Below are 14,197 nucleotides of genomic sequence, written 5' to 3'. Positions count from 1 at the left end.
GACAATTTTCCTCTTAACATGAAGCCTACTAACAGAAAGAAAATCTATAAAATCCCGGCTTTAATCTGATAAGAGAGATAAAAGAAAGAAAAGTATGAAAATGTTGTCGATAGTGATGCTTTGAGGAATATTTACGTACAATTAGAGTAAAAATGTAACAGACCCTTGGCTGTATAGTCGAGGATTTTTAAAGTCGCTGGCTTGGAAATGATCTGAACAAATCTTATAATTCTTATATAGGCGTAATGTCCCTTCTTTCTTGTACACCTTATCCAAATCAATTCTCTGACATTTCAAAACCCACAGATCACACCTACAACAACACATCGGTATTGAAGGTTAACTGCTGCACTATACAATGAAATATGCGTATTACATTTTAAGCCAGTTAAAACATGGGTCAAGCAGGTCAGAAGATTATGAAGTACTATAAAAATCTCTGTCACTGGAAGAATATATATGCAAACACAATATTACTTACATGTTCTTGTCACGAGGGAACCTGAAGAACGACCGCGCACTCTTCTCTACTTCATAGTTACTGCAGCCAAACACAGCACATACCTTTCCCCTCATGTTGAGAGGAGATATCAAGGAATGACATACACGCTACTATTTAATTATGTCAACACACTGAAAACGCATAAATAACACCAAAAACACACAAAAATACACGCGATGACAGAATCAGTAGTTTTCAGGTCTACTCGCTAGAGAGAGCTCCAATAGCTGTCCCTCGACATCTCGCTCAGTGTCGCGTATTGTCTCTACTGTATTTGCTTTGATTCCTCCGGCGGGCTCTTCGCTGGCCCTGTGCCCTTACCTGTTGACACTTTCGTAGGTAATTTTCGTTCATGCATGCGTGGAACTATTTTTTAACATGCACTGTAAATGAGATAGGGTCACTGCCGAAGCCAGCCCACTACGATTCCGAAAATATGCGAAGGCTTATCGCGCCGAGCAGAACATCCGTTTCAAATTCGCGTTCCAAGTCTGTCATCTGCGGTCTGATAAACGTGTTGTACTGCCTAATGAAATTAGTCAGTATCAACAAATCTGTTGTGTGCGGATATATAGAATCCCTATGAAGAGTCGCTTAATGTATATCACACAGGTATGATTCACCTGTAGACTAAGTACTTACAGTGAATTCTGTGAGTAATATTTTAAATACCGGTATACATTTTTCTCAACAGTCCCTAACGGAAAAGACAGAGATAAAGACACTCCGTCGACCAGCACCTCATTTACAACTAGAACAAGTCGGATAATATAAAGGCGCGAATCTCGACGTAGATTCCAGCCAGGGTTGTATACAGAATACGAGTACTTGTGTGGCTATGATTCAAGGAATGCGTTCTTCTCTTTTCCGTGCATGTTATTCGGACAGAACCTGACGTGGATGAAAACCGGAGTAACAGATCTCAAACACTTGAAAGAAAAAAAATTAAAGATCATGAAAGTTCCTTCCAGCATATCAATTCAGGCATGTTATTAGCTGTGCTAGGGAAAGTTAATATAGTGACTCAACTAGATTATATTATCGCCAATCCATTAAGAAACATAATGATCAAGTTAGGAAAAATAGGCACATATTACGCAGAATTATTCAGTGCATAAAATTCTGTAGCGTATTTGAAGTGGCACTCCGTGGCCAGAGACAGAAAATTCTCTAAATCCTAGAATTTCCAAAGGTCTCATTAATTTTACAGCTGAAATGGACGTTGCTGTGCAAGAACACCTGGCGAAAGCTTCTGTATTTAAAGGTACGTCAAAGACAATTCAGAACGAGCTTCTTGACTGTATGTTGAATGTATGTAGGGAACAAATTTCTTCAGAAATTGGGGAATCCTAATTCGTTGCAATAGAAGCAGATGAAACAACGGATGTTTCAAACAAATGCCAATTGGTACTTGTTTTTCGATATACATTAGAGGGTCACGTCCATGAAAGATTCTGGAGATTCATGAACCCAACCGACAGAACAGCGGATGAATTGAGTCAATGTCTATTAGAGCAAATTAATTTCATATTAAGTGACACACCACATAAATTTATTAGTCAGAGTTATGACGGAGCCAGCGTAATGTGCGGAAGGACAGGGGACGTGCAGGCGAAATTGAAAGTTCACTACCTTAATGCACATTTTATTCATTGCTGTGGACACAAACTAAATTCGACAATGCAGAAGGCTTGTTCGTATAATCCTGAAGTCACATTATTTTTCTGTAACCTGTCCAACTTTTTTCCAACTCGTCTCACAGAAATGACCTCTTGAATGAAATAATGAAGACTAGACTACCTCACTACTCGCTGTAACTACAACATTCGTACGGTGAGTGTACTTTACGAGAATAGAGAGAAACTGATTGAGTGCTTTCGTACAGTAGTAGTAGAAGAAGAAGAATAAGAAGGTAAAACGTCTATTAGCGTAAATGAAGCCAATGGATTGCGACGTGCTCTTGAATATACCATATTCATGTTCTGGTTGTCTCTTTTTCACAAATTAATGCCGCATGTTGACATACTGTACAATCAGCTACAAAAACGCGAAACAGATTCAGTCCAAATAAAAAAGGCTATTTATGACTTTGCAAAGCGTGTAGCACAACAACGTAAAGAAATATATAAAATTTCATGTGATCTCACGGATTACAATAATTCCGATAAAAGACGTAGAGTAAGTGACACAAGGACCATTGCAGCGAAAGGAGTCTGTGATGTTGTAATGAATCAGGTGCATGATAGGTTTGCATTTACTGGGTATATTGGAGCTGCAACACTACTATATTCCGATTCACTTGACAAATTTTCTATAAAATTTCCAGAAAATGTATTGAATTCTACTGCGTTACATTATCCAATGTTGCAGAAGGAAAGGCTAAAGACGGAATTAGGAGTGATTTACAAACGGACAGATTTTAGGCAAGGCAAAAGAGCTCTACCACTCCTCGCTTTTATCTTGGAAAATAATCTGAAATCAACGTTCAATGAAACGCTAAAGCTTCTCAGGATAATTGTGACCACATCCAGGTCCACAGCCGAAGCAGAGCGCTGTTTTTCGATATTGGCTCGTATTAAGACATATCTACGCAACACAATGACCGAAGAACGACTGTTTGCTCAGCTCTGGCAATGATTTCTATTGCGAAAGACCTCATTTGCGATATGCCTGACTTAACAATAAAGTCATTTCTAAGTTTGTGAATTTAGTAATAGAAGAATGGAATTCGTGTTTAAATAAAGGAATAATACTGCCATCGTCGAACAAGGCCCTACCGTATTCTTTATTTCTATGGCCAGGGCGATTAGACTGTACTTCATTCGTCCTATAGACTCAGTAGTTGGCTTATCAGTCGGTACAGTAATTTGAGTGGACTTCAGGATTACGCGGCCATCCAACGGTAGTTCTATAATGTATATAGCGCTGTGAACGTATTTGATAGACTTCAGTGACAGTAGGTACATTTGAATAGTTCAAGATACGTTAGTGACAGTAGGTACCCCCATTTAAATAGTTCGAGGTAATTCAGTGCCAGTAGTTAAACAGTTCAAGATACTTAGGGTGATGAGTCTGGATCGCCACCTTCTTCGAATGGACATCAACATTTCATTTCACAGTTTCTCTTAAAATGAAGACGATGACAGTGAAGTAGTAATGATCAAGTATTTAACATTGTATTCTGCCATTGCATTTTCTGCCACGTCAAAAGAATGTCGCCAAGTTAAATGAATAAATTACGCGAGACGAAATTTATGTAAAGAGAACATTGATTCAGAAGACCTCAGGGGGCCGAACTTGCAAAAGTAGAGCATGATCGCTAAGGCAGTGGAGGAAAGGAACATTAAATACGAGGTAGATTGTTTAAAAAACAAAAAATATATATTATTAACACAACTGACTGCCGAAAAATATAAATGGAGGAGGTCATTAATTGCAGATAATCACAAGGAAGTAAAGTAAATATTCTTCAAACAAGGGAAGAAAATAGAAAGCACAGGAGAACGTTATATGGTTATAAAGGAACAGTGTTCTTGCGCAAAAGGAAGAACGCAATAAACGAAGCAAATGGTCAAACGAGAACCAAAGTAGCAATTACCGCCAGGATACCAAGATCGCCGAGTGAATTTCTGACGATAATTTCAGAAAGGGAGAAAAAGAAAATAAAACGGCAGAAAACGAGCAGATTATCCATATTCATCTTTCATATAAATAGAATAGAGGCTGAAGCAGTATTGAAGCTAATACAATGTAATTGAAAGCAGTCTTATTGGATATCAAAAGAAAGAAGAGAAATTATAGACCGTCGAACTAGAAATATTGATATGAAATCTCACATCTCATATTTGGATTCTGTTAAGCTAAGCTCAAGCATGAAGAACGACATGATGTGCAACTAGATCTGCAGTGGGCAGTCTTGGAGATGAGTGTGGCACGGAGGATCCAGCCTACTTGATGTGGCCCGGGATCCCAGCTGATCTATGGTTTTCATACGGCCGAGCACATCAGCCTTAGATTGGACGGCTGAGGAATTATCCTGAATCTGAGAATGATAAGCTAAGTTTTCCTAAATTACACTTCTTAATTAAATTGATGCAAAATAATGTTTAGAAATTATAGTCTAAGGTATGTACCTACAATATTAATATAATCAGTGAAGTGTAACCTCAAAATCTAGCTCTCGTGATTAAGATATGTTAGGATGGATATACATTGATTAGAATAATCGACAGTGTGTATAAAGAATGTGATGCCATAACTATGGTAATCTTGCTATTGATATCATAAATGAGTAAAGTTTATTACTACAGAGAAAGATCATATGTTAAGAAGCGGATATCACGAATGGGTCAAGTAACCTAACGTGTATGTTGAAAATCATTGTAATATAGTTAGGTAGAGATATGCAGTAGACATGTGTTATTTCTTGTCAATGCAGAAACAGGAAGGAATATCATAGTATACTGGAGGTTAGATATCATCATGGTGAAGTAATATGTGATCCAGTGAAGTGAAGATAATTGTATTTGAATATTGTACGTCGTGGGAAATGTATTTCAGATAAGAGATTAAGATATTTAATAGGTATGGCTACATTAAAAAGGTATTATGGTTGAATTAAATGAGCTACGTGTTATATTGAAAGAAATAAGAAATCGTCGAAGGGAATTGATATGGAGAAAGCATAGAAGAGGTAGAATAAATGTGAAATATATGTAACGTAAGACTGGATCTTGTACAGGAAGCACTGACATGAAAAGAAATCTCATCGGGGGAGTAAATAAATACAATATAGGCATATCTAAACAATATTGGTGAATGTAAAGCCAAGTAGATCTCATTATAACCGTATGTTTGAAAATAAAGATATTATGTTAGGAGTTACCCTTAATAAACAACCTATATTGTAACAGTAAATTTGGTACTTCGGTAGAGATGAGACGCAGGGCGTGTACCAGTTCCCTGAAGTGCATACAGAGGGAGAGGGTTTGTTCAAAAGAAATCCTAAAACTTTTTTTCAGAGTTTATTAAAAATATTGAAATTAATATCACCTCTGTACAGCGTATACAGTCGAAAATGTTCCTCGTCCTATGGCTGGCGATGTCCTTGGATTCCGGCAGCTCCATTTTCCATAGCAGCGAACCACCATTCGTCCCCCGATGGAAGTTCTAGAAGATCTATTCGGTGCTTTGAAGATCCATGGCGTCGAGGTAGTCCTTGTAAATGGTGAACATGAATGAACATCGTTCAGCTCTGGGGCGAGTTAGTGCAAAGGCTGCTTCTGCACAGATAATAATAATAATAATAATCGTATGGCCTCAGCTACCGTGTGCAGACATTTCAATTTGACGCCATCTGGCTGTCTGCTCGTCAATTTCGACGTTCCGTTTTACTCTAGGCCCCCACTAGATGGCAGACCGAGTAAACCGAAACTCTCTTGGGCGTCTATGGCTGAGATTTAATGAATTTTGTCGGGTAAACACCAAATGTGTCACCAGAGATCTTTTACATGCCGACATCGTACGACATGGAGTGTCGAATGGACTTTTTTCCGCCCTTCAAAAATCCGACTACCTCTGCCGGGTTTGAACCCGCTATCTTGGGATCCGGAGGCCGACACTCTACCGCTGATCCACAGAGGCAGCTTCTGCACAGATGATAGAGTGTTTATAAATGCTTTTAACAAAGTCCAAACACAAATGTCTCGGTGAAATGTCACTTAATTTTGTCACGTGTCAAGTGAAAGAGATATTCATAAAATAAAGTCCACTCGGAGCTGATTGTCGAGTTTAACAGAGTTACTTAAAGTTCGTTGCACCTAGTACAACGTGAAGTAATGTCACATGACTTAGTTCATTGAAGCACTGTTCAATTTAAATGAAATAAAGATGTTCCGCTCGTGAATCAGAACTCATTCACGTATTGAAAATAATATGAAACCAAAAGACGAAATTAATTGAGTACTGACAGTCCTTGGTTCGACTGTTCGTAAACTAAATGTTCGCAGAATTGAAATACACTGTTCATTAGAATAGAAATGCACTGTTCACACATGCACAGTTCACAGTTCATGACCTAAAATGTCGACACAGTTTATGGATTGGTAAATTAAATTTGGATTCAAACACAGTTTATAACTTAAAGCATTTAGTACTCGGCGAGGAACAATCAGTTCTAAGTCCATAAAATTTCAATTTCGAACACTCGAAAATGTTTGCGAGTCTTGGACACTCGTATAGAGTAACAGTCAATAAATAATGTCCAGACGATACACAATTCACCTCACGTCCTATCGGAGTAAAAGGTTGTCATAATATAAAGAAATCTGCATAAGTCCACATTCAACACAATTAGATTAAAGTCCACGAACTTGAAACTTAGTAGCGGCTTCACGCTCGATCACGGTACCCGCGAAGTGACTGTGCGAATACTACAGTCTAGTGTGCACATAGAAATCCCGGCCACAAACTGGTATCATATTCTGCAGCGCACTGCTGCTCACTATAACATGCTGTAACACACTGCTCTGCTGAGCGAAGCAGTACGTATTTATATCTGATCCGGGCCTCCACCTCTTGTTCCATAACTTTATAGTCCCAAGTCAGATTCACATGAAATTTGGCAGAAACATAGCTAAAGGATTAAGTTATATGGTGATGTAGTTCAATTTGTTAAATTATCATCGTGGGAAAAGTTATTACCCGTCGAAACTCGTAGAACATTCTACATCAGTCCAGGCTCTGTAGTGCGGCGAGGCATGCTGTGACGTCATACGCGCGCAGCTGTTGCTCGCTGCCTAGTCAGTCCTTCGTAAGCGGTCCGGAGCATAACACGTAAGTTTAAGATTTTTATGACGGGGACTTAGTTTGTACCGCCGTTACCGGTACATCTCCCCCTCCTCCTGGGGAAAAGAAAATTCGATAGGATTTTCTTTTAATAATATTCTCTCCTGAAATATTTCTTTAAGTTGGCTGCATTGTAAATGCCCTCGATGCTTCCATCCAGTTTATTAATTTTGTATGCCCCGTTCTCGAGAACCTCTGCAATTCTATATGGTCCTACATAAAGTGGGCAAAACTTTGCATAAATGCGAAGTTCGGGATGTGAAACAGCTGGTTTTTTATCAATGGCCAGGGGGTTTAGATACGGAGTGACACATTTAGAAATGATACCATTATTTTCCATCTCCTTTATCACAGTCCTGGCTTCCTCTCGGTACTTCTCAGGAACTGGATAGGGCCGTTTTTTATAAGGAGAGGTGTCCTTGACGTTCAATTGGTATTCAAAATCTCTAATAACGCCTGGTTTGTCATCAAAAACTTCAGGAAATTTCTCAAATATTTGTCGAGTTGCTTCTGCCACGCGGGAATCGAACTCTGGGCTTTCAGCCGCACTGGTGAGAAATATGAAGTGATCATGACCTTCGTCGAACACATCCTCAACAATGGGCACTTCCTGGCCCTCGACGGGTCCCTCTTGACCGGGTCTACCCTCTTCGCAATCTATTTCATCGGCAGGCAGAGCATCGCTCATCTTGCCTCCGGCTTCTATGAATGGGGTACCCAGACCTTGGCACTTCAAATTATTACAGTCTACCAGCTGCAACTCTACAGAGTCGATATTAAAAAATCGTATGATGTTGGCAGGATAATCAATGATTCCCCCATACTTGGCTAGGAAATCTGACCCTAGGATGACGTTGAATTTCATCGGCGAAATGACTAGGAATATATGCTCGAACTGGACACCTTCAATGTCAAATGTAACATAAGCCTGAAATTTACATTTGATATGCTTGTCCGGTACTATCCCTTTAATTTTAATCTGTGCGACTGGTATCAATAACATGTCTTCTCCTCCCTTCAACATTTCAATTAACCTCTCAGACATTAATGAAGCTTGAGCTCCAGAATCGATTAAGGCAGTTACATAAAGGGCATCCAAAGTAATATTAATAACTGGAAGACTTCGCTGGACCTTCGGTGTTGTAGGAGTGGGATCTTCATACAAGAGATCTGAGTCATCCAAGAACCAGTAATTAATATTAGTGACACAAATTATTTCCCCTCTACTACGGTTTTCAGGCAATCTTATTGTTGTGTTGTCGAAGTTTTTTTTATTGCGCCTGTCGATTCGAGGTTGGTCGCAGGCGTCGTGTTCTGTCTTCTGGCATGCTCTTGATATTCTAAAGAGGTAGCGCCAGGTAATCCTTCATCCCGGTTTCGATTCTGGATATATTCGCGAGTTTCTCTCCATCTTCTTTCGATCTCGGCTCTCGGCGAATCTCTATCTCGAGTAAGTGACTCGGTAGGTTTCTTTCACGTTTGATTACGTCTATAAGGCGTACTTTGCCCGTATGGACGTCTCCTAAATCGTCGGAAATGAGATTATGGATCTCTCCGTGGTTCTACTTCCTCACGGGGTTCGGGATTCGATCTCGGCGGGTTGTTAACTTCGACATGGTTGGTTGCAACCTCTTTCGTCTTAGTAACCCTAGGTAGATTTTGTGTATGGGCAGTGTCAAGTTTCCTTAATAAATCATCAAGTTGTTCTAGGTCTTGAACATTGGCTGCCACAAGAATTTCTTGTACATGCGCCGGAAATTGTAAAGTTACTACCTGTATTAACTCCTGTTCTGGCAAAGGAGGATCAAAGAATTGCATCTTCTTTAATTGGGAAATGAGAAAATCAGAATATCGTGAAGAATTAATAGCTGTGTTGTATCTCCTAGAGTACAATTGTAACTTAATCAAATGTTGAATTTCCGAATTCCAAAATCTCTTCAACAAGGCTTCCTTGAACTCATCATAGGTTTTAATGTTAAATTTAAATGCTGTGTACCAATTTAGTGCTTTCCCTTCCAATAATCTAGAAGCTATCCTCAATTGGTGATCGGATCGTACTTTATTCTCTTGAAAGTACTCTTCAATATTGAGAAGGAATTCTTTCGCTATGTACTCTTCCTTTCCGGAAAATTTTGCAGGTTTATCGTCTGATAATTTTAAGACAGTGGAAATGCTAGAAGTATCTCCACTAAACCCTTGACACTGGTGTGTAGACACCTCCTTCTCCACCTGAGAGATTCTATTACCAATCGTCTCTATTTTTCCTTGTAATTCGACCTTGATAGTCTTAACTTGCCCACGGATGGAGTTTTCCACGCTCTGGCCTTCCTTTTCGAGGTCCTGCTTCACTTCATTTACATCGCGGCCTATGCGAATGATTTGAGTATGTGCGCTATCTAATTGGTTTTTTACATGCTTATCTGTTTCCTCCTGCCTTGTTTTAAGTAGATTGACCTCATTACTTATTTTCTGAAAGTTAGTCTTAAAAGATTCATGGATGTTATCCTGAATAGAGGCTATTTTTGCTTGTGCCTGTGATAACTGACCATGAGATTCTTTAAATTCTGCCTTTAAGCTTTCAACTTCTTTAATCAATTGATGTGAGGTGGGAAATGAAGCTTTTAAGTCTTCAACTATTTGTAGTTTAAGGTCCTGTTTTACTGTTTCTAAGTCACGGGTGAGGCGTTCGTTTATTTCCGTAAACTTAGAATTAATTTTCGCATTAGTTTCTGAGAATCGTTTTTCAATCTCAGAACCAGCTTTAGTAAGCCTATGTTCCAAATTAGCATTAACTTCGGTAAACTTGGTATTAATTATTTTAGTTACTTGTGTGATACGACTTTCTAAGTTGGCTGCAGTTGCGGTACTGGTCTCATTAATACGAGTGTTAATCTCATTAATACGAGTGTTAATCTCAGTAACACGAGTATCTAAAGTAGTACCTAATTGAGCCTGCGATTCGGCGATCCGTTCATTTAAGCTAATCTTAAGAGCTTCAATAGCCGCTAAAATATTTTCCATTTTGATGGTAATGTATTTAAACCAAGCAACAAGAAAATCATAAATCACTTGAAAAGAATTCAGATATCACCATTATTGTCCAATGGTTAAAAGTTCATGTTCAAAGTCATTCAAACATTCCCAAAAAGAAAAATCTCCAAGACATTTAACACACAAAAATTATCCCATATCATAGATAACACTTCTTATTAGTGAGAAGTTAAATCTTGTTAGAAAGTTCACTGTAATGTTAATAGTTATTCCACATAAAGCACTGGAAATGTATCTGAATTATATTGCTAAGTCACACGATTTTAGTCCGATTTTGTCTATCACTGCACTTCTTAATTATTACTAGTACTTCAACATTGAGCCTAGAATGGTTAAGTGTCAATTTAATGTCTACTGCACTCTTAATTAAGTTCTGATATTGCTGAAGCGCTAATTTCTAATTTTACTGCAGTCCAAATCGGCCCCGATACGACTGGGGCGCCAATTTCTACCCTCTCCTCTGTAACAGTAAATTTGGTACTTCGGTAGAGATAAGACGCAGGGCGTGTACCAGTCGCTGAAGTGCATACGGAGGGAGAGGGTTTGTTCAAAAGAAATCCTAAAACTTTTTTTCAGAGTTTATTAAAAATATTGAAATTAATATCACCTCTGTACAGCGTATACAGTCGAAAATGTTCCTCGTCCTATGGCTGGCGATGTCCTTGGATTCCGGCAGCTCCATTTTCCATAGCAGCGAACCACCATTCGTCCCCCGATGGAAGTTCTAGAAGATCTATTCGGTGCTTTGAAGATCCATGGCGTCGAGGTAGTCCTTGTAAATGGTGAACATGAATGAACATCGTTCAGCTCTGGGGCGAGTTAGTGCAAAGGCTGCTTCTGCACAGATGATAGAGTGTTTATAAATGCTTTTAACAAAGTCCAAACACAAATGTCTCGGTGAAATGTCACTTAATTTTGTCACGTGTCAAGTGAAAGAGATATTCATAAAATAAAGTCCACTCGGAGCTGATTGTCGAGTTTAACAGAGTTACTTAAAGTTCGTTGCACCTAGTACAACGTGAAGTAATGTCACATGACTTAGTTCATTGAAGCACTGTTCAATTTAAATGAAATAAAGATGTTCCGCTCGTGAATCAGAACTCATTCACGTATTGAAAATAATATGAAACCAAAAGACGAAATTAATTGAGTACTGACAGTCCTTGGTTCGACTGTTCGTAAACTAAATGTTCGCAGAATTGAAATACACTGTTCATTAGAACAGAAATGCACTGTTCACACATGCACAGTTCACCGTTCATGACCTAAAATGTCGACACAGTTTATGGATTGGTAAATTAAATTTGGATTCAAACACAGTTTATAACTTAAAGCATTTAGTACTCGGCGAGGAGCAATCAGTTCTAAGTCCATAAAATTTCAATTTCGAACAATCGAAAATGTTTGCGAGTCTTGGACACTCGTATAGAGTAACAGTCAATAAATAATGTCCAGACGATACACAATTCACCTCACGTCCTATCGGAGTAAAAGGTTGTCATAATATAAAGAAATCTGCATAAGTCCACATTCAACACAATTAGATTAAAGTCCACGAACTTGAAACTTAGTAGCGGCTTCACGCTCGATCACGGTACCCGCGAACTGACTGTGCGAATACTACAGTCTAGTGTGCACATAGAAATCCCGGCCACAAACTGGTATCATATTCTGCAGCGCACTGCTGCTCACTATAACATGCTGTAACACACTGCTCTGCTGAGCGAAGCAGTACGTATTTATATCTGATCCGGGCCTCCACCTCTTGTTCCATAACTTTATAGTCCCAAGTCAGATTCACATGAAATTTGGCAGGAACATAGCTAAAGGATTAAGTTATATGGTGATGTAGTTCAATTTGTTAAATTATCATCGTGGGAAAAGTTATTACCCATCGAAACTCGTAGAACATTCTACATCAGTCCAGGCTGTGTAGTGTGGCGAGGCATGCTGGGACGTCACCCGCTCACTACGTCATACGCGCGCAGCTGTTGCTCGCTGCCTAGTCAGTCCTTCGTAAGCGGTCCGGAGCATAACACGTAAATTTAAGATTTTTATGACGGGGACTTAGTTTGTACCGCCGTTACCGGTACAATATATGCAATTTCACAAGGTATTATGCAGAGTATGATGTTGAAATGATCTATATTGATATCTATAGTTATAACTAAGCTGTCCAATGAATCGATAGAAGTGAATACATTTAAGAGGAGAATGTTATTACATTGATAATAGAGCATATATTCTTAAATGAGAGTTGTAATTAATTAAAAACGGATATAATTAGAATTCAGTTATAGATGTCCATTTTCTGAGGTTATGACATACGGTATGATTGAAATACCTAAATGCAGTATGGTTAGGCAAGAAGATGCCAGAATTTTGCCTGGTAGGGAAGCTAGAAAACTTAGGATATCATTCAAAGGAAATCAGAATAAATGACCACGTTAGGAGAACAATTTAGCGGTCAGAAATAATTTTAAATGTTGAAAGATGGTAAATATGTGGCAATTAAGATTGTTTAATCAGACATTATTTGGAAGAAAAGAACGCAGTTGTCAGAATGAGGTGATCATGACTGGAAAACAGAGCTGTAAATAGAAACACTCCCATGTAATTTGTTTGGATTTTATGAAATAAGAAATCAAAAATGTTTCCAATTTTTTCTCTTTCTTAAACTTTATTATTGTTCAATAAACCGTATAGTTAATATTAACTATGTGTAGTGAATTATTCATAGGTAGGAATTGTAAAATAGTATATTGGTAAGTGTGACGCGTTTCTTTTCTTTCCAAATCATTAAATCCGGTGCGTAGGGTGGAGACGTCCATCTGAGTAAATGATAGGTCACGATTTTAGGAGTAACTACATCACTCTTCAGGATCCACGTTAAACAAATACTTTCTCTAAATATACCCTGAAATCATCTGAGTAGTCGGAGAATTTAAATACGCCGTTATTGGACGCAGTATGATGTGTATCTGGGTATGCGTTTGTTTACTCATGTGCACTTAGTAAATTTTTGAAAAAGTAGTGCCCCTCCACCAGTTCCCTCAGCAGATACTGCTGATAGATATCCGTTCAAACTATCACGAAGGTAATAATTTATTCAGTTAAATTACACGATACGCCTATAAAATCTATTTTAAAACAAATTCAAGAGAATACATGTTATTTCACGGGATAATTACTCAACAGTTTTGGATTGTTGACGATTGTTTGCTACATTCCTACGAGAACAATGGTTACATGGTAGTTGAGTAAACAAATGCAAGGATCAGCTGATTACTGTATTCCGACAATTTGTAGTTCTAAGTCGCCGGCATACTTTGTACTTTGCATCTTTGTTTAATCGTCGAGTAAAAGTTAATGATCAGATTCCTATATCCCAATAATATTGCAGTTCAAGCCTCCAGCGTACTTTTGACAGAAGGTGTGTTTTTGAGAAATTCTTTTAGACAACTTATTTTTCAGAATTTAAGGACACTTTTATTCTCCGTCCCGCATATTAGGGAAAGTAATAGTAATCCACCAGCTGTAAAAATCATATAACCACATTTCAGTTGAGAATTGTAGTGTAGGAATAAGCCTAAGACTTGAATAATATCGATTATCTTCAACTGTGTGTGTGTAGAATATCTTTGGATTGAGTGTTTTTGTTGTTGTTGTTGTTGTCGTTGTTCGCAAGATGTCTTCCGTGTGTGTGTGTTAAAATAAATGTGTTCGATTATTGAGGAATTGTACCCTATTTTATCGTTTTCGAAGTGCATTCCCAACATTTGGCGACCGCGATAGTAC

The sequence above is a fragment of the Anabrus simplex genome, chromosome 1, assembly GCF_040414725.1.
Source record: "Anabrus simplex isolate iqAnaSimp1 chromosome 1, ASM4041472v1, whole genome shotgun sequence".
NCBI classification, from domain to species: domain Eukaryota; kingdom Metazoa; phylum Arthropoda; class Insecta; order Orthoptera; family Tettigoniidae; genus Anabrus; species Anabrus simplex.
Note: the sequence above shows the minus strand (reverse complement) of the source record.